This window comes from Papio anubis, chromosome 1 (assembly GCF_008728515.1).
Source record: "Papio anubis isolate 15944 chromosome 1, Panubis1.0, whole genome shotgun sequence".
NCBI classification, from domain to species: Eukaryota; Metazoa; Chordata; class Mammalia; order Primates; family Cercopithecidae; genus Papio; species Papio anubis.
Window position 1 is genome coordinate 163173797 of NC_044976.1, and position 21717 is coordinate 163195513.

The 21717-nt window shown below is 37.1% G+C and overlaps 1 long non-coding RNA gene across 1 annotated transcript; it reads right to left on the reverse strand.

The window, feature by feature from the left end:
• Positions 1 to 1841: 1841 nt before the first annotated feature.
• LOC110741604 lies at positions 1842 to 14596 on the reverse strand. The gene is made up of 3 exons (XR_002518081.2): positions 11240 to 14596; positions 9715 to 9786; positions 1842 to 3757 (listed from the first exon to the last, which is right to left on the reverse strand). It is a non-coding gene; the product is annotated as an uncharacterized LOC110741604 (long non-coding RNA).
• Positions 14597 to 21717: the final 7121 nt, after the last annotated feature.

A 21717-nucleotide genomic window follows, 5' to 3' on the forward strand; every position in this document is an offset into this window, starting at 1 on the left:
ATAATTACTGATTATTATAGGATTTCACTCTCTCATTCTTGCTTTTATACATTGATCTATAAAAATGTAAGCCCCCCAGCATGGTCCCTCAACATCGTCTTGGCTATTCTTGGTCCTTTGCATTTCTTTATACATTTTGGAAACAGCTTGGCAATGTTCTCAAAATATCTCCTGGGATTTTTATTGAGATTGCATTAGATACAGCAATTTAGAAATAACTTATTTATATTACTCATCTTTCAAACTATTAATATGGTATACACTTCCATTTATTCAGGTATTCTTTCATTTTTCTTGGGAAAGTTTTGTTGCTTTAATTGTAGATGTGTTACATATTTTTATTAGACGTATTCTTAAATAGTTGATGTTGTTTTTGTTTTTGTTTTTTTGAGACAGAGTCTCACTCTGTCACTCAGGCTGTAGTGCAGTGGCACAATCTTAGCTCACTGCAACCTCTGCCTCTCGAGTTCAAGTGAACTGTGCCTGGCCATAGTTCTGTTTTTTGATACTATTATAAATTGTATTGTATTTTTATTTTCATTTCCAATTTGTTTGTTCCTGATATAAAGAAATGTAGGCCAGGTGTGGTGGCTCACACCTGTAATCCAAGCACTCTGGGAGGCCGAGGCAAGTGGATCAGGAGTTTGAGACCAGCCTGATCAACATGGTGAAACCATGTCTCTACTGAAAATACAAAATTAACTGGGCATAGTGGCACACACCTGTAATCCCAGATACTTGGGAGGCTGAGGCAGGAGAATCACTTGAATCCAGGAGGCTGAGGTTACAGTGAGCCGAAATCGGACATTGTACTCCAGCCTGGGCAACAAGAGCAAAACTCTGTCTCAAACAAAACAAAACAAAAAAAAAAAAGAAAGAAAGAAACAAATAAAAAAGAAAAAAAGAAATGCAACTGGTTTTTGTTTAATGACCACATGCTATTGTCATTCAATGCTGCTAAAATCACTTACAAATATTAGTAATTTGCAGATTCATTTGGATTTTCTATGTACATGGCCGTATTTCTGCCATTCTTTGCCTTATGCCTTTTATTTCTTTTTCTTGCATTAGTCTACGAGGATGGGCCTCGAGTATCTTGTTGGGAAGCAGTGATGATACTGGGTAACAACTTTCAGTCCCAAACACAGGCAAAAAGCTTTCAATAATATCACATTTACTATAGGATCTTCTGTAGGTTTTTACAGAAGCTCTTTGTCAGATTAAGAAACTGCCTTTCTCTACCCAACTCTCTAAGGTGTTTTTCTTTTTTTGCATCATAAATGTATTTATATTTTCCTACACCTGAGGAGATTATTATAAGATTTCTCTCTCTCATTCTCTGTCTCTTTTTTTAAATTATGTGGTAAAATTTCATTGATTGTTTTTGAATAGTAAACTTTCCCTTTAATTCTTGGAATAAAGTCTACCTGGTCACAATATATGGTACTAGGTAGGTCTATTATTCTTCGTACATTTCTCTGGTTTTATGTACTCATATTTTACTTAGTATTTTTGCTGGTTTTTTTTTTTTTTTTTTTTTTGTAATTTGCTAGAGTAAATTTTTGATAACAAGGTCCTGCTAGGCCAGGCACAGTGGCTCACACCTGCAATCCCAGCACTTTGGGAGGCCAAGACGGGTAGATCACTTGAGGTCAGGAGCTTGAGACCAGTCTGGCCAACACGGTGAAACCCCGTCTCTACCAAAAATACAAAAATTCGCTGAGAATGGTGGCATTCACTTATAATCCCAGCTACTCAGGAGGCTGAGGCAGGAGAATTGCTTGAACCCGGGCGGCAGAGGTTCCAGTGAGCCAAGATTGCACCACTGCACTCCAGCCTGGGCGACAGAGCAACACTCTGTCTCAAAAAAAAAAAAAAAAAAAGAAAAAAGAAAAAAGAAAAAGATTATGCTAGCCTCTTAAACTAAACCGGAAGTGTTTCCTTTTTTGAGTTCCCAAGAAAAGTTTATACAAGTGAATGTTACTTCTTACAGTAGAGGAGAAAAAAAGTTGTGTTTTCCTCACCCATTTCAAGATTCACAGGTGAAATTTATATATAATCAAGGTTTTATGTGACATGGGATCCTTCAGAAATGAAAACTGAAAGACCCAGGGAAGACCATCTGTTTCTATGCTAAATCTAATCAAAGAAGTGGATAATTTTATAGAAATATGATTGGACAAAAATGTATGCTCTAATGGGAATAAACTGAGCAAGGCCTGTGTGTTCAGAGTCTTCTTGGCCTATCTGTGCAACATTTCTTTCTTCTTGGCATAGGGCAGGGCATCTGTCACAGGAGGGTCTTATGACCTACTTTCAGGAAAAGTAGGTCACAGACTGTTCTTTCTAGGTTTTATGGCTTGCTTTGGGGGAGAAAGTGGGGCAGGAGGCAAAAGGATGGAAGAAGGTCAGAGAGACCTCACTTCTGAGGCCCTTTTGTTTTCTTGAGCTCAAAGACAGCACGGCAAGGCACGATACTTTGGTGTATGATGTTCTAAACCCCAACATTACAAAAAGCATTTGGACCTGGAGGATTTTTGAGGGGAAAGAAGAGCAAAGATTTTAAATTTAAAAAAATCAATTTGTAAGTAAAAAACTTTTAACTTTCTAAGTCTTCTTGAGGTAGTTTTGATAAGCCATGTTTTCAAAAAAGTTATTAATTTAATACAAATTAACAACTTTATTGACACAATGTTATTCTTAATATAATTTTACTAACTCTTCAAAGTTTACAAGATGTGTTACAATGCCACTTTTTAAGTCCTGGTATTGGCATTTTATATATTCCATCTTTTTTTGTTTGTTTGTTTTCCTAGAGATTTATTCACCTGTTCAAATAACAGGCTTCTATGTTTTCTTAATTTTCTCATATAAATTTAATTTATATTTCATTGCTTTTTTATTCCTATCAATATTATTTCCCTTCTTGTACATTACCTTGATTTGATTTGCTATTCTATTTTTAGTTTCTTGAGTTGGAAGCTTCGGTCATTGATTTTTAATGTTCAATATTATCATAAGTTACAACTTTAACTCCTTCATCCCTGAAGCCATTTGGGTTCACAGATCATTTAAATGACCATTAACTGGCCAGGCGCAGTGGCTCACACCTGTAATCCCAGCACTTAGGGAGGCCAAGGCGGGCAATTGGCCTGACGTCAGGAATTCAAGACCAGCTTGGACAACATGGTGAAACCCCGTCTCTACTGAAAATACAGAATTAGCTGGGCGTAGTGGTGCGCATCTGTAATCCCAAGTACTCAGGAGGCTGAGGTGGGAGAATCACTTGAACCCAGGAAACAGAGGCTGCAGTGAGCCGAGATCACACCATTGCACTCTAGCCTAGGCAAGAGGAGCGAAACTCCATCTTGAAACAAATAAAAATAATAAAATAAATAAATGACCTTTAACTTATCTAAAATCAGTGTGACGTGTTTGTAAGTTATACAAAGTTGAATGATCAAATATTCAAATCCAGGACTGTCTCACAACTAAGTCCATGATCTTTCCTATTCGTATAAAGTTGATCATATAAGCCAGGAAGCAGATGATATCCCTCCACCAAAAAAAAAGACAAAAAAGAAAGCAAAAGTAAAAGCAACGAATCTTGACTAATATCTACTTCTTGTCAAATACAGAGCAGCTTCTGGAGGAAATAGAGAAGGAACAGGAGAACCAAGAGAGTTATGTCTAGAGACTTCCTAATTGTGGAGCCTTAGACAAGTCCTTCCATCTTCCGAGGCCACTGTTTCTTCATCTGTAAAACAAGAAAGATGAGTTTATTATTTCCCAGGTTTTTCTCCACTATAACAGCAGAGGTTCAAAGAAGAAATGATGATTCATAATATTAAATGTTGCAGAGAGGTTAAACAACATAGTTTAAGAAAAGGACAATAAATTTAGTCATCAAGTAAGCATCATAATACTAAAAGTGTGATCCCAATTACAACAGTTTTTAAGATAAAATGGGTTTTATGCCTTTCTCAAGTAGACAGGGAAATCTGTGAGATGAGACATCTCCAACAGCACTTGCAAGTTGGGAAAAGTCATAGCAGGGCTAGGAGGAACCACACATAGACTTTTGTTAGCCAGATAATGACACTCAGTTTACTGAGTCCTCTTTCTCATAGCTACAGTGCTGTTTTGGTTTGGGCACAGGATAAAAATCAAGAAAGATCATGAATAGGAAAGAAAGGACAGATTAATTTAAGTTTTATCATCAAAGACTATCTGGCAAAAGTTAGTATAAAAAAATCTAAAAGAAACAGCATCATATCTAGATAGGGCAAACTTTAATAGACAGATAAAGACACTCGATTTTCTGAGACCTCTTTCTCATAGCCATAGTGCTGTGCTGTTTTGGTTTGGGCACAGGATAAAATCAATCAAGAAAGATCATGAGTAGAAAAACAAAGGACAGATTAGCTTAGGTTTTATCATCAAAAGCTATCTGGCAAAAGTTGGTATAAAAAATCTAAAAGAAACAACATCATATCTAGATAAGGCAAGCTTTAATAGGACTAGTAAGTCATTGCACAAAGATGATTAGTGAAACATTTGTGACAAAATCCTTTTGTTGACCTAGGTCTTTCACCTACGACACTATGATGGCAATACAAATTATAATTAAGAGCCTTAGTTCTCCCTGTTGAAAATATAGGAAAAGATTTCGCTTCTTTTTCTTAGCGCATTCACCTCAGAAAATTTGTAACTGTAAGCACTTTCTGTTCTCTTTATGATGTGTGTGGGGGCCTTTTATCAGCTTCATGACCCAGAGCTGTCCTTCTCAAGAAACTGGGAGCCATTTTTTGACATATACACATAGCATCCCTATCTTCCAGTTTCTGTGGGAGGGCAGGATTCTAACTTCCTCCATGGGCATGTTGCTCCAAGTTGTAAAACTACCTCTTGTCATAGAGATACGATAAGTTTGTTTTATCCCTGGATAAAATCGATCAGTTAACAGAAATGCTGACTTTCATCACCATGGGAAAGTTAGGGTTAATTATGTGTGAGTGTTAAGTCTTCTTACTTGAAGACTAGTTATTGTTTTTATTGAAAACGTGTATGCAATGGGTTATATCTCCTTGGCTATACATATGGGGGTAAGAGTCCTTTCCGCCTTGGTAATCTCTTAGCAGATTGCTTGTAAAATGCATCACAGTCTGGCTTAATGCTTATCCTCTAGTGCTTAGCTCTACTACCTTTGTGAAGAGAATTTCTGGGTTGGGAGGTGATTTTGGTTTTAATTGTATTTTCACAACATGTATCAAGGTTGAATCCAGAACTGAACCATCTGAGACTGAAGAACACATTGCAAAATAAAGAAGCTCCTGCCTGGCCAGACTCTTTTATGTCTATTCCCAACAAACTAAATAGATCACTTGGCCAGAGGTAGATTGCTCTGGTGAAGGACAAGGAGAAGGGAGAGTCAGTCCTACAATCTAGACACTTTAAATCAGAATCCCTTTCTTTGGTTCTCTCTCAGTAACTTTGTGTAGCTACGTAAGGGTCCTGTCCAAGAGCACGCTCTCACATTGAAGAAATAAAGGCAGATACTGGATTCCACTGTTCAAGAGCTCAGAAATGAAACAGAGATAAAGTTACCTGGAAGCTACTGAAGTATTTCAAGGTCTCTGGCTTATATGAGCCCCTTTCAAAGTGCTAGAAGATATTTAGGTGGTTTTGTTTTTATATTTGCAAAAGTAAGATCTTTCTGTATTCCTTTCGATGAAGAAGACCAACTAAATCATAAAAGCTTTAGCCCCCTGCTGTGAAAGGTAAAAAGAAATCTCAAGGGAGCAAGAAAGGGTGGAAGAGTGACACTGAATTTATGCATGTTCTAAAGACAGGATTTTCATATGAAAGTAGACACTTTCCAAAAATAGCTACCACAATTCTTAGAAAAAATTTTAAATTCCTGCCAAGTAATAGAAACTTCAATTACCCAAATGACCTAAATTCTTGACATTTAACTAAAAAACCTGTCAGAAAATAGTTCACCAATATATCTGCTTTTCTTCCACATAATTTATTTCACACAATTAAATAGTGCCAGCTAAAAAGAAAATAGCATAATCCTTACAATGGTAGGTACCATCTTTTGAAAACAGAATGTTTTTGAAATTGGCAAATTTTAAGAATCTAGGAGTGTAAATTATGAAAGTACAATGTGAATATTATTTTGCTCTCACATACTGAAATATTTCAGCAAACATGCATAAATCATTATTTATATGTAACTTGTTCATTTTATTATTATAAATATGTTAGGGTATGTGGCAGAAGGAAATGACAACCCTTTGTCCAAACATCCTTATTTCTAAAAGTTTCTGAATTAAAATAATAACAACATTCACTAAGTGTAACCCCAAGTGGGTTCCGGTATAGGGATATACAGAAAAAGCGGTCAGTAAAGGTTAATTTAAATGTTTTGTAATGTATGCAAACCTCAAGTATGAAAGGGGATGTAAAGGATAAGATATGAAAGGGGATGTAAAGGATAGGATATCCTCAAGCCTGCTGGAATCCTGAAGGATCCTGGGAATGAGCTCTCTTACTTTGTGAAGGCATAGAGTTTTACTGAGGCTTTTACCTTCAGTAAAGGATGGAAGCATGAGACTGGCAAGGTATACATAGATTTGGGAGTGTGCAGATGTGCACTGGAGGCAGATGACCTGGGCTGGCTTTCTATGGCCCCTACTCCACTCCCCTTCTGAAGGAACTAGCTTTTAAAAGATTTACTCTATGAGGCCTATGGGGTTGTTGAAGTTGGCTAGAACTTTAACTTTTATCTTTTCTTCATCCAAATTTCCTGTGAGAGTCCCCTTGCCTTTCACAAAATGAATGTGCTATAGAAGCTGAAAGAACAGTGTAACAAGAATGGAGATTTCATCTGCCTCGTTTTTTTTCCGAATCCAGTGGATGAGGTGCTTTGGTCTATTCATTTTCTGCCACTTGGAATTCCACATGGACAAAGATGGTAGTTAAATCCTCTGGAGCAAGAGCAGTGTCTGGATGTGATGTGTGTAAGAGGTATGGTGAGGCCAATTCAGGTTAGCTGACAATTCCTCTTGGGCACACGGGTGGTAGGGGAGAGGTACAGGTGCCATGGGATCAAAGGGCAAGACCTCAACAAACCATGCATTATACAGAGATTCTTATTTTTTATGTTCTTCTGTAAATAATCTTAATGATTTAACAAATTTCAGCATTTGTTGCAATAGAAGTCCTTTCTAACCAGACTCAAAGCCCCTGAAGTTTCCTCAGTTTTGTTTGTTTGTTTGATGGTTTTGGCTTTTGTTTTTGGTTTTATTTGGACATTGGTTTTTGATTCTGTCTTTATGATACAGTAACACAGAGCAATTCTCAAGAAGCAGTCCTGTGTTTGGTAATACCTGCTAATTAATTATTAATAAATTACTAATAATATAAAATAGTAATCATTGGATTCTTGTTCAAAAAAAGAAAAGATAAAAATTCTCTCATTATTCACAGTTAATTATCTTAGCAGCTCAAATGTAAATACTACAGACTAATGAATTAGTTGCTTACAATTTATTAGTAAATAAATCAATGTAATTTTTCTTTTTAGAAATGAACACAAATAATGTTTACTTGGTGCATACAAAATATTTCCTTGATCTTTGAGGCATATGACAGAAGCCCTAAAATTTTAAATAGTAGCAGTGTTTTTTAAAAAAGTTATCTAACCATTATAACGGTATAATTATTGAGATGATCTGTTAGATATCAATGTACTTTGATACACAGTAACAGCAAGAATGGCAACAATTTCATCACATTTAAAACAACTATTCCAAATACTCGTTTTAAAAACGTAAAATTTTCTGAGGAATACGCTTAATGAATTAAGTTGCCATATTCATCCAGCGTCATTATACATAGGACGCCACTGAAGCCCATTGTTTATTTTCCCCGGAAGCACGTGGCTATTGGCTAATTATCATGAGATCTAGAAGTTGAATCACATTTCTAGGGTACCATTTCTAAGAAGTATCTAAAAAATTTATAATTCTTTTTTTTTTTTTCATTTAATCAGACTGAATTAGAGTAGCCTATGTCTCTTAATGGAGGATAAGAGCACTTGGTGTAAAGATGGTCACAAATTTTGACCCAATGGCAAGTAGAGACAGCCAATTGTCATAGCTCATTGGTTGTTTCTTCATTTACTGAATAAAGCAATGCATGCTAAAGGGCTTTAAAAACAAAGTTTGTTTGTAAAAATAATATTTTAAAAAGCTCTTTGGCTTTCAAGGCAAATGTTGTCATGTATTTTATTCAACATGACATGTGTCAATGTGATAGATTTGGGGATTTCAAAATATCCTATTAAGTGATGTGCTTTTACCTGTAGAAATCTGAAAGTTGCCAAGTGAATCTCCCATTGGCACAAAGGCTTTATTTACATAGCGTAACAGAAGCTGTTATTTGGGACCTTGCTAAATTTGGTGAAAAAAAAAATGTGCCCCATTTATTTGATCACTTCTAAGTATAGAAGAAAATAAAAATGCATAAAGGTAAGAAAATGCCAAAACCACGATGAATCACATAAAGTACATATTTTGAACACTGTGTCATGTAACCAGTGCTGACCACCTAAGCAGTAGCAACAACAGGGCACTTATATAATTTATAATAAATCCAGCCATATAGCTGAGTTTTATATTTTATAGGATCAAGATCCTCAATTTAGCACAAGAAAACAGCGCAGGAACCTCAAGTCAAAATGATTTCGGATATTTATTTTTGTAAATAATTTTCAATTCAAGCCTTTTGCTTTTCTATACTTAATCTTGTAATATGAAAATGTAGGCAGATAATTAAAAAGAAAATAGAAAATAACAAAAATAAACTAATGTTAATATTCACTTATGTTTTTAAGGTAGTATTTATTTTCTTGGGTTTGAATTAAGCATCCTGAAATTGTTATAGTCTAGGTTTCTTTGAAGCTTTGAGACTTTTAAGTTTAACAACATTACTAATGATATAAAGAGGTTAAAATGTGACTGCTGACATTATAATTAAAACTGCCAGATCTGGTTTACATAGGCTAACTCATTCATTTATGATCTACTGTGATTACTTTGTTTGTATATTGTGGTTGATATTGTAGGGCTTTATGTATTATTCATAACCTTATTATAATTAAACAAATTTTCTGTTTTGGACGACGTATTCTTAACAGGCTATGTCTGAGTATGAGTATGTTGGAAATTGTTCTCAACTAATTTCATATTCAAAATCTACAAAATAATTATCTTTGAAAGGCCCATAAAGTTTGAGGCATAATCTTTTGACTCTCAGAATTATCGAGTTTCCTTATGTAGATGGAATGTTTACTTGACATAGTAATAGCTCAATAAATGATAAGTATTGATTATGACATATGGTACTCCTGGCATTATATTATGCCAGGATTTCTTAGTCCCTGCTACTACTGACATTTTGGTCAGATAATTCTTTGTTGTAGGGATCTGTACTGGATATTATTAGATACTCAGCAGCACTCCCGACTTCAACTCACTAGATGTCATTAACATCTAGCAACAACCAAACCAAAATTTTCAACAACCAAAAATGTGTCCAGATATTGCCAATGTCCTCTGGGGTATAAAACTGCCACAGGTTGAAACCCCTGGATGTTTTTTTAAATAAGTTAGGAAACCAATAGAAATGAGCTATATCTTTTACCTTTGATTGGTTTAAAACCACTTTCAATTAACATGGAGTCATCATGGCAGTTTTTCTCTCCTTCTTCCATAGCTATGAAACAGTTACAAGAGAAATGGAGAAAGGTGCGGTGTTATCAGGAGAGAAGGAGATGGAGTAATGCTAAATTGTACCATCTAAACTGTGTGGAGAACACATACATAGGAATTGTTACTAGGTTGTTCTGTGGTCCATCAAAATCTCCATCTCTGACACATATAAATGCAGAAATTGGTAGCTTTTCAAGTAAAAAGGAATAGGCTTTGTATACTCCAAAGTGATTTTCAATGAAACAGAACATTTACATTTGTCCTTGCTATTTTCCCGGAGTGTGCCATGACAGAATCCTCACCCGGGGTGAACCTCCCACCGATGCCTCATCACACTGGCCCGCCTGTTGTCATTTTTGATGTGGCCTTGTAGAGTCCTGCTCAGAGCTGACTTAGCTCTGGGCTGCTCCTTACAGAAAATGTTAACAAGCACAGGCATTGAGGAAACAGCTCTCCTGCAGGGATTTTGACCTGAGGCCACAGATTCAGGAGTGAGTTTATAGCTTCATAGCATGTTTTTAATTTAGTCACCTCAAAGATTTGTATTTCTCAGACTTGCAAACTGCCCACCCCTCCTCCCATCCCTTGAGGGTCCCCCACCCCCATTCCCAACCCCAGAGGAAGTTTCTCTTGTAAAGAACAGAGAGTCCAGTTAGGTAACTAATGAGCTACATACACTGCTTGATAGACAGCTTTTTCCCTCTTCAAAAGACAGCTCATAGGGGTGCTTTGTGTTTGTGCACTACCAAAGTCACCACAAATCACCCCTTATGCAGCCACCTCCACCAAATTATTTTCTATTTATCAGACTTGATCACTAAGAGTAGCTTTTAATCTGAATTTTGACAATTGAAATTTTAGCTACCTCTGAAAACGAAAATAATCACTCATAGAATTAACTTTTTACACAGAAATTTCACATTCTGACGACTTGAAGTGGCAGGTTTTATACAATCTAAGTTTTCTCATTATTGACAGTTTTGTGTCTGGTAATTCTTTGTTGTGAGGTATGTCCTAGGCTTTGCAAGATGTTCAGCAATACCTCTGTCATTTACCCACTAGATGCCAGTAGCAACCCCCTCCCTTCCCCCACAGTTTTGACAACCAAAAATGTCTCCAGACATTGACAGATACCCCCTGGGGGTAAAATCGCCCCTGATTGAGAACCACTGATCTAATGTGGCACAGAGTAAGTATCTGTCATTTGACTATGTGCTAGAACTTTAAGACTGTTACACATTTACTACTAGAAACACTTATAGTTACAGATGACCCTTTTTCCCCCAAAAGGAAAACCCTTAAGAATTTAATTTTCAAAAAACTTTTTTACCAAATATCTTGAAAAACCCATTTATTAGAAACCCATAGTTTTTCATTTTTTTGTGAGGGGTTTAAGTAATAAGTGTACATTTCCATAGTCAAGAGAAATAAGACAATTCTCTCTGGCAGTTACATACCGGTTTCATGTGGACTTCCCAACTTCCTCGGATCAGGTCCATAACCTCTGTATTGCAGAGTCTTCAGGGGAAAGCTGGGCCGTGAGATAAGTTGAACCTGTTGTTAATCATGTATTTGTGATTGAATAATAGGGAACTGAGTGACTTAAGATTTTTCACTAAGAAGATATTATCAAAGCAGCAAGTGACAAATTTTACCAAATAGCATTATTAAAAATTAATTTAATTAATGTAGTTTTGATATCACTAGTACATGAGGTACATTTGTTATTAATATTTTTAATTTTAATTTTATAAAATAGATCGATATCTATGCAACTGTGTAGTTTCTTACTTACCTCAAGGAAGGAATTAAAATAGAGCATTATCTATTGCACTTTACAAGCATTATCCTTGATACATAAACTTTAAATAAAAGCTATTTGCTATAATCCATAAGAAAAACTCTGGTGAAGAGCAAAGAAGTTGTATGTAACAAGTGGAATAATTACAAAAATGGAAAAATAAAGAAGCACAAAAAATAGTGACATTGTAAAATGCAGTGACATTTTACACTTAACAGCTTTGCAGTTTAGAGGACACTTTTGTTATTACATAATAATGTATAAAAATTACATAATGAGACCTCAGTGAACAAAAGGCAAATAAATAATTTTTACTTATTCTTACTGTTACTAGAAGCAGGAATGGGGTATGGAGTATGAGTTTTGTCATGCAATAGGTGGAATACAGTACGATGAAGGCTTCTCGGTAATTTTGGAGAGATATTCCAGGTAACTCAGAAATACATGCTGATCTCTGTAAAATCTTTCCTGCTGTGTGATTTAAAAAGAAAGGCAAGCTTGCTTGCAGGCATTATGTAACTGGCAACCGCAACTGGAGATATGTTATTGCCCGGATCTATGAGGTGCCAAACATGGATAGAAACAGCAGAACTCTAACGTAGAATTCAAGGTTAATTAAGACATTGTACTTTAGATGACCAACCTTGTAGTAAGTGTGGAGAAGGGATTATCTCCAATTAGTGCATCAATTTTGAGGTAAGTTACCATCCGCATGGATTATTTTGGCTTAGCATGGGTTATAGATCAGAGTAAGACACAAAAGATGAAAAAGGAAATGTCAAAAGAAGAGCATCATACAGGGTCAGGAACAACAACAAAAATTCATTAGTTGCTTCTGACTAAAAGTCCTGTTAATAGTCTAGTGAGAATAAATGGAAACTAATACAAAAGCATCGTTAGTATTTTATATTACTTCTAGATCATATTTATGTCTTTATACTTAGGTGTATCTGTAGAGTAAACCAGATATATTATTTCATATAATGGTTTCTTTTTTCCTCACTAGATATTTTATTAGCTTTATATAGTCAAATGTTAAAAGAATAACCTTCAAGTATTATTTCAAACTGGTGAAATGGGGGATCCAACTAATATTTTAGACAAAATTTTGATGCTTAATGTAGGAGGATCCTATAAAATTACAGAATTGATAATAGTTGGTTAGGTATTTACATATTTATATACATTATCTCAGTATTTACATGGCTTTAATCAATATTATTTTACCTTCTTGTGTAGATGATCACATTATCCAATTGTATATCAAAGGGGCCTTTGGTAAAAGTGAGGAACTTGTTTAAAGAGTTCCTACTATAAATCTTACAGAAACTATAATGATAATTACAATTCTATCATTTATTTTTACATGTAATACACACCCCTGCTCACCTATGCATGCACATACTTACACACACATACATACATATAAATAACAGGCACTGTCCTATTTTCCTATTTGCTATATGTATGATGTTAGCAAAACAGCTACAGTCCCTTTACTCAAGTAGTTCTCAGTGGGGTGTGGTCCGCCCTAAGGAGTTTACGAGTTGCACAATGGGAAGATTATCAAAAGTTTTAAGCAAGGAGTTATAAAATCTAACTTACATTTTTATTTCTTTTTTTTTTTTTTTGCTATTTTTTAAAAAAATTAATCTCACTTACATTTTTAAAAGATCACCTTTAAAAAACTTTGCATAACATGATGCATGTACTATAGAGATCCAAAAATTGATGTAAGGATATCAGCTAGGACACTAGTGCATTGGTCAAAATGAAAATTAATGATGCTTGATGCTTGGAAAAAAGAATGGAAAGAAAGAGATGGAGAAAAATCAACAGGATCCAGATATAGTTTTGAGGTAAGATTGACAAGACTTGAGGCTTTGAATTTGAAGATGGTGTTGAGGGTAAGGGTGAAATTTAAAGGTGGAAATGTTCAAAATCAGAAACCTGTTTGTACAGAAATTAAAAGTTTCATGGCAAATTCATAAAGAAATCAAAAGAAAATATCAAAACTGGAAGGACTTCTTGATAAACAGGATGACATAATATTTTGAATTTTGAATTAAAGTATAGTTTTGATAATGAGGCTGGGTAATGAAGTAAATTCCTGGGCTGACCTACTAAACAACTTTTGAATCATTTACCATTGAGTGGGAGAAATATGGAAGTCATAGTTGACTAAATTGTCTAATGGGGGTTCCCTAACTCCTCTCTCTTTTCACAACATATTTTGAAAAAGTCAGGTACTTCCTTTTTCAACTTCCCTTATAGCTAAGGACTGCCAGGTAGACTTGTTATTGCCAATAAGAAGTGAGTGAAAGCATGCTTCTGCTGCATGTGTTCCTAGAAAGATGTTTCTTACCTGATAAAAGAAGAGAGTCAGATATATTACCTCTTGTCTCGCTCTCTCCTCACTCCCTCCCTTATCCTGTTCTCCCTGTTATTTCCCTTGCTCTACCATGGATGTCTCTTCACTTTCACCTCATGTCCTCTGACATGTGAGTCATGAGCCACAACTTGGTTTAATAATGTGATTTGGCTGTCTCTACTCATGCCTGAATAGTTTTGTCATCATAGTTGCTTGGACCAATAAAATGGGAATGCAAGTGAGGTGTCATTTATGGGTCGTAGTGTTAAGAAGTCCTACAAATCACTAAATATTAACCCATAATTCTGAAAAATCAAAACTAAAATATCCTACTCCAGACATCTTGCTAAGAAGGCAATAAATATTGATGCGGTTTGGCTCTGGCGCCACCCAAATCTCATGTTGAATTGTAATTCCCAAAGTTGGGGGAAGAAATGCGTGGGATGTGATTGACTCACAGGGTTTGGATTTCCCCCATGCTGTTCTCATGATAGCAAGTGAGTTCTCACAAGATCTGATGGTTTAAAGGTATGTGGCACTTCCACTTTTGCTCACTCTCTCTCTCCTGCTGCCATGTGAATAAAGTGTTTGCTTCCCCTTCCCCTTCTGCCATGATTGTAAGTTTCTTGAGGCTTCCCAGTCATGCTTCCTGTTAAGCCTGAAGAACTATGAGTCAATGAAACCTCTTTTCTTCATAAATTACCCAGTCTCAGGTAGTTCTTTATAGCAGTGTGAGAATAGACTAATAACGAAAATTGGTAACAGAAGGGTGGGGTATTGCTATAAAGATACCTGAAAATGTGGAAATGACTTTGGAACTGGGTAATAGGCAGAAGCTGGAAGAGTTTTGAAAGCTCAGAAGAAGACAGGAATATGTGGAAAGGTTTAGAACTTCCTAGAGACTTGTTGAATGGTTTTGACCAAAATGTCAATAGTAATATGGACAATGAAGTTCAAGCTGAGGTGGTCTGAAATGGAGATGAAGAACATACTGGGAACTGGAGTAAAGGTCACTCTTGCTATCCTTTAAGCAAACAGACTGGTGTCACATACCTCTGAACTAAAGATCTGTGGAACTTTGAACTTGAGAGAGATGTTTTAGAGTATCTGGCGGGAGAAATTTCTGAGCAGCAAAGTGTTCCAAAATATGACCTGGCTGTTTCTAAAATGTTTGCTCATATGTGTGAACATAAAGATTTTCTGAATCTTGAACTTATATTTAAAAGAGAAGCAGAGCATAGAAGTTTAGAAAACTGGCCATGTGGTAGAAAAGAAAAACCCATCTTTTGGGAAAACGTCAAGCCAGCTGCAGATATTTGTATAAGTAAAGAGGAATCAAATGTTAATAGCAAAGAGAATGGGAAAAATGTCTCAGGGCATTTCAGAAACCTTCTCAGCAGCCCCTCCTATTACAGGCCCATGGCTAGAAGGAAAAAGATGGTTTTGTGGGCCAAGTCCAGGGTCATTGCTTCAGAGGATGCAAGCCCCAAGTGGTGTTTGGCCTACAGTTGTGCAGAAGGTAAGAATTGAGGTTTGAGAACTTCCTCCTAGATTTCAGGGGATGTATGGAAACACCTGGGTATCCAGGCAGAAGTCTGATGCAGTGGAGGAGCCTTGACAGAGAACCTCTACTAGGGCAGTGATGAGGGGAAATGTGGGGTTGGAGCCCATATGGAGTCTATTCTCACACAGATGTAAAATTAAGGGAGGAGACCACCCCTCATATTGTCTTATGCTCAATTTCTGCCTCCAAAGAAAGAAAAAGTAAAAACTAAAAGGCAGAAATGAAATCCACAAGCAGACAGCCCGGCACCACACCCTGGGCCTGGTAGATAAAGATCGACCCCTGACGTAACCAGTTATGCTATCTATAGATTACAGACATTGTATGGAAAACCACTGTAAAAATCCTATTCTGTTTTGTTCCGATCTAATTACCTGCTCATGCAGCCCCCAGTCATGTAACCCCTGCTTGCTCAATTGATCACGACCCTCTCACACGCACCCCCTTAGAGTTGTGAGGCCTTAAAGGGGACAGGAATTGCTCACTCAGGGAGCTCGGCTCTTGAGACAGGAGTCTTGCAGATACCCCCGGCTGAATAAACGCCTTCCTTCTTTAATTTGGTGTCTGAGGAGTTTTGTCTGCGGCTCATCCTGCTACAAAATACTACCTGAGACTGGGTAGTCAATAAAGAAAAGGAACTTACACAGTTCTTCAGGCTTAATAGGAAGCATGACTGGGAGACCTTAGGAAACTTACAATTATAGTGGAGGGTAAAAGTGAAGCAAATACCTTCTTCACATGGTGGCAGGAGAGAGACAGAGTGAAGGGAGATGTTTCACACACTTTAAGCCATCAGATCTTGTGAGAACTGACTAACTATCATGAGAACAGCATGAGGGAAATCTCACCCCATGATCCGATCACCTCCCACCAGGTCCCTTCCCCAACACTGGGAATTAGAATTCAACATGAGATTTGGGGGTGGGACACAGAGCAAAACCACTTCATTCCTCCCCTGGCCGCTTCCCCATCTGATGTCCTTCTCACAATTCAAAACACAATCATGCATTCCTAACAGTCCCTGAAAGTCTAAACTAATTCCAGCATTAACTCAAAAGTCCAAGTCAAAGTGTAATCTGAGACAAGGCAACTCCCTTCTGCTTATGAGCCCACAAAATCAAAAACAAGCTAGTTACTTCCAAGATATAAAGAAGGTATTAGGCATTGGGCAAATGCTCCCATTCCAAATGTGAGAAATTGGCCAAAACAAAGGGGCTACAAGCCCCATGCAAGCTTAAAACCCAAGAATGCAGTCATTAAATCTTAAAGCTCTAAAATAATCTCCTTTAACTCCATGTCTCACATCCAGAGCATGCTGATGCAAGGGGTAGACTCCCAAGTCCTTGAGCAGCTCTGCCCCTGTGGATCTGCAGGGTACAGCCCCCATGGCTGCTTTCATAGCCTAAAGTTGAGTGCCTGTGGCTTTTTCAGGCACACGGTGCAAGTTGTCAGTTGCTCTACCATTTTGGGGTCTGGAGAACCGTGGCCCTCTTCTCACAGCTCCACTAGGCAGCACCCCAGTGGGGACTCTGTGTGTGGGCTCCAACAAAAAAATTAGCTGCACATAGTGGTAAAACACCTATAGTTCCAGCTCCTTGGGAGGCTGAAGCAGGAGGATTGCTTGAATCTTGCAGGTCAAGGCTGCAGTAAGCCACGATCAGGTCACTGCACTCCAGTCTAGGTAACAGAGCAAGACCCTGTTTCAAAAAACAAAATTGTGGGTGGAGGACATGAATGGAAACATATTTCAATTGATGGCAGTTGGCTTGGTACTATTCAAGGTTTCAGTATCCACTGGGGGTGTTGGAATGTATCTTCTGTGGATAAAGGGACACTACTGTGTTACAATGCCTATCAAAAGCCTAGCAAAGAGAAAGGGCTCAGTAAATATTAACCACTCCACCTCTGGAACAATAGCCATAGAAATTTTACTGTGAGAGAGTAAATAGATGCTTAGTTAACTGTTTTCAAGTACAGTTTCTTGTAGAAAAAAAAGTATACAATCAAATAAAATGTCCATTGTTGCAATATCCTGAAATAATTTGAAAAATTCAGAATCTACTTAGTTTTAAGTTCTTTGAGGTCAGGAGTGAAACCTAAACATAAGGAGGCTATAAAGTACTAGACGTTTTGTGTCCTTTGTAATTAGCATTTGAATAAATACCAGGGGAAACAGGAAGTGAGCATAGAATGTTTCTAGATGCACATTCTAGACACGGTAGGGAGGCTCTGCTATCTGTCTCTGTAAGTCTGTTCTGTTACAATGCAGCTAAGTCTCACCATGGGTTCTCCCATCCCTAGAGTGCGCTCTTAATCTTTGTTCCTGGCCTTGGATCATTAGATCTGCAGTTGTTACAGCCCCGGATATCGGCAGCTGTATTTATAACCACGGCCTAATAACCCAACCATGAACTTTGACCACCACCATCTGGTTTAACGATGTGGCTTTGTTGTTCTCTAACAAGCCTGAATAGTTCCACCATCACACTTGCTTGGCCCAATGTGAGCGCAAGTGATGTGTGACTTCTGGGTGACAGAGTTAAACGCCCAGGTATGATTCACCAAGCTACCTATTCCCTGCCATATGATCCTGGGGGCAGATGGATAGCTGATCTCTGAGTGACTACAGTGAGCAAAGAAAGAAAGACTCCTGCCAAACCATGTGGACAGGCAGTAGAAGCAAGAAATTAACTTTTATTCTGTTAAGTATCTGAGATGTTGGTTGTTGTTTTCCACTGTATAACCTACTTTTCTTGACAAAACCCTCGTTAAAGCAGGGCCTGAGCTCCTCTCCACTATTTAAAGAACTCGGGGATCTATATCAGGACTAGCCATCCTGGAGATGTTCAGTAAAGATTATCTAATTGAACACAAAATGTCCAATAACAAAATATGGTTTTTTTGAAGGCCCAATAAAATGGGTCATGTTTTAGTCTCATTTTACAATTTATTAAGGTCAATGACAGCAAAGAAAGTAGTATTTTTTAAGATGCTTAAACTAGAGTGTTAAAGTAGGGGAGAGGTTCTTAATCTATTCTCTTCACTCTTGTGTGAGAGAAGCTATCATTTAAAACCCTTGCTCATTTCATACTTCAATCCTACTGGCTTTTCTTTTTTCCTCTGAGACAGAATCAGGCTCGAGTGCAGTGGCATGACTTCTTGAGTTCCAATGATTCCCCTGCCTCAACTACTGAATAGCTGGGATTACAGGTGCATATCACCACCCCTGGCTAATTTTTGTTTTTCAGTAGAGATGAGGTTTCACCATGCTGGCCAGGGTGATCTCAAACTTTTGACCTCCACTGATCTGCCCACCTCAGCCTCCCAAAGTGCTGGGATTACTGGCATGAGCCACGACACCAGGCCCCTACTGACTTAAAAAATATGAAGTTGTATGGTTGAAAAGTAATAGATTTTTCTTCTACTTTCTTCCTTTTCTCACTTTTCAGTCAAATAATTGTAATATTCCCTTTGTAAAGTTGGGAAGAAGGACAATCAAGTGGGTAGCTAGTTTCTTGCACCTCTGTGGAAGAGCTGAACTTCCTCTGTGAAGAGCTTCACCACAGGGCCCTTGGCACTGGGGACAGAGTGGCACATTTATACCAAGCACCCACTTCCACTTTCTCTCTAACACTTGAAAACTTTCACAGTACTTTTTCATTAAGGCTACTGTCAAGTCTGAAAAATAAAGACATTGCTTCATTTAGAAGTTATATTACTTGTGGATTATTTAAACTCCCCTAAATAACATCTAGACGATTTAGTAAGAAATGTGTTGTGTAGTGTACAGTCAACTCAGATACAAAGAATGTAATGTACTTTAGTGAGTACATTACTGTACTTGTAAAATTAAAATTTAACCAACATGTTGAATCAGGCACATAAAGTATTGACTAAATTCACTTGCTTCTTTATAGACATTACTTTTGAGGTTCCTCTTTAGTGTTTAAATAAATAATAAAGTAAAAGCACAAACAGGAAAATAGGCTTTATAATTATTTTATTTTGAAGTTTTGTTCTTATTATTTTTACTCTCAAGAAGTGGTGAAGTATCTTTAACTGGGTAAAAAGCAGATTGTCTTTACCAAACTGTATATTTGGGTGTTTATGAATTCCCAGTATCTTTTGGGGGTACGTATTTAGTGTGCTAACATTTGAAAGTAAATAAAGAAACAAATTCTGAATATAAGTCTGGTTTCATACTTTAGGTTATGATCAAGACAAGGTGATTTGTTCCTGGACACAAGGTAAGCCCATATGCCACTAGGTTACCCCTCACCTTGCTAGACGGAGCTGCAGATTTATCAGGGCAAACCTTATGGGAACATCCTCTATCATTCTTCAGATGATAAGGCACTGGCTCCCATATTGAGTTTTAACAATCCAGTGAGTGAAAAATGAAACACAGGGAGTATCTCTGGATTTAAAAACAGACATATAAGAAAAGTAAAATTATCATTCAACCTCAGGGTAATGGATGAAGGCACATCATGAATCTTAATCTTATAAATTTAATTTAATAAATGAAATACCTCTAAGATTTCAGGCTTTGTGGGATAAGAAACAATCACTGAAGACCTGCACTTTGAATAATCCAACATCAATTTTTGCTTTTTATCTTACTCAATCTCTCAGCAACATTAGATATGGTTGACCCCTTACTATTTCTTGAAGTATTTTCTGTGCTTGGCTCCCAGGATGCCATACTTTCCTGGTTTTTTCCCCATATCATTGGCTTCTACTCCTTTGTCTTCTGTTGATTCAGTCTCAATTCTTCAGCCTCTGAAGTTTAAAATGTACCAGAACCAGTCCATGCACTTATTTAGCCTCACTCTTCCTACTGATCTCCATACAATGCCATGTGTATGCTGAGGACTCTAAACTATCCCATCTGTTCCCTGGTGTCCAGATTTGAATAACTGCCTACCTGACATTTCAACTTGCATCTCAAACTTAACATAACTCAATTTTCCTCAATAAAACTTTCCTTTCCATTGTTATCCGTGTTAGTATATGAGATCATGATTTGGGCAAAAAACTTGGAAATAAATCTTTATTCCTTTTTTTCCCTCATATCCACCCAATCCATCAAATTTTATCAGCACTTCCTTTCAGATATTCTATAATTGTATCATTTATTACTACCCTTGTCCAAATCTACGTTTTCTCTTGACCCATTGCAATCAATTTTCTACACAGCATCCAACATGTTATCCTTCAAAATGTTAAATATTTTTCTTTTACACATACACTAATGCTGAAAATCTTATAATAGCTTCTCATTACACTTAGAATAAAACCACAATACTTTCTTCCTAAAAGGAAGAAAGTATTATTTGAGCACTTGGTTCTGTCTCTATTCTCATCCTCTCAGTCCTGTGAACTGTCTCAAGCTACATTGACTCCCACAGTATTTTTTGGCAAGTCAGTCATGCTCTTATTGCTCTTTTTAAATTTGCTTATCTTTCTGCCTCAAATGTTCTTCCTCAAGGTAGCCTCATGGCTCACTCCCTCAATTCCTTCAGTGTATCTTCAAATTAATCATTCAAAGAGGGTCTCAAGTAATGTATGCAAACCGATTCCACACTCTCCTTTATTACTGCTTAGTTTTTCTTCATGGTCACTCACCAAAAACAAGCAAAATAATGAGACAATGATCTTCGATATATTGGACATCAAACAATAAAAAACAGCAATTCCTGAAAGATTGGAGTCAATCAAGGTGATCTCTAATTTGCCTCAGCTTGTTGATTTAAAAAAATAATCCAGACCTCAGAACAAAGAAGAGGAACGCAAGTACAGCCTAGAGAACTTCCTGAGTTGAGGAGATGAAACCAAGAGTCTGGGGAGACCAACATGGGTAGAGTTTTCAGGACATAGTATACGAAAATAGAAAGCTGCACCAAAAAAAAAAAAAAAAAAAAAAATTCCAGAGACCTGCAGAAGAAGGTTGTTTTTTCAGCAGAATACTGATCAACACATGCATGTGAGGAAACCATCCAAAGCCAGGGGGAAAAAACCACTCAAAAAATTAGAGAAAGCAGTGTCTGGCATTAACACCGAGCTCTCACCAGCCAGAATGCACAACCATTTAATCCACAGGGCATTAGTAGGGTACTCAGAAGGGTCTTGCTTCAATAGTGGAAAACAATTAGCCCTAGACTAAACACTATTCTGGTCCCACATAATGAATCATAAA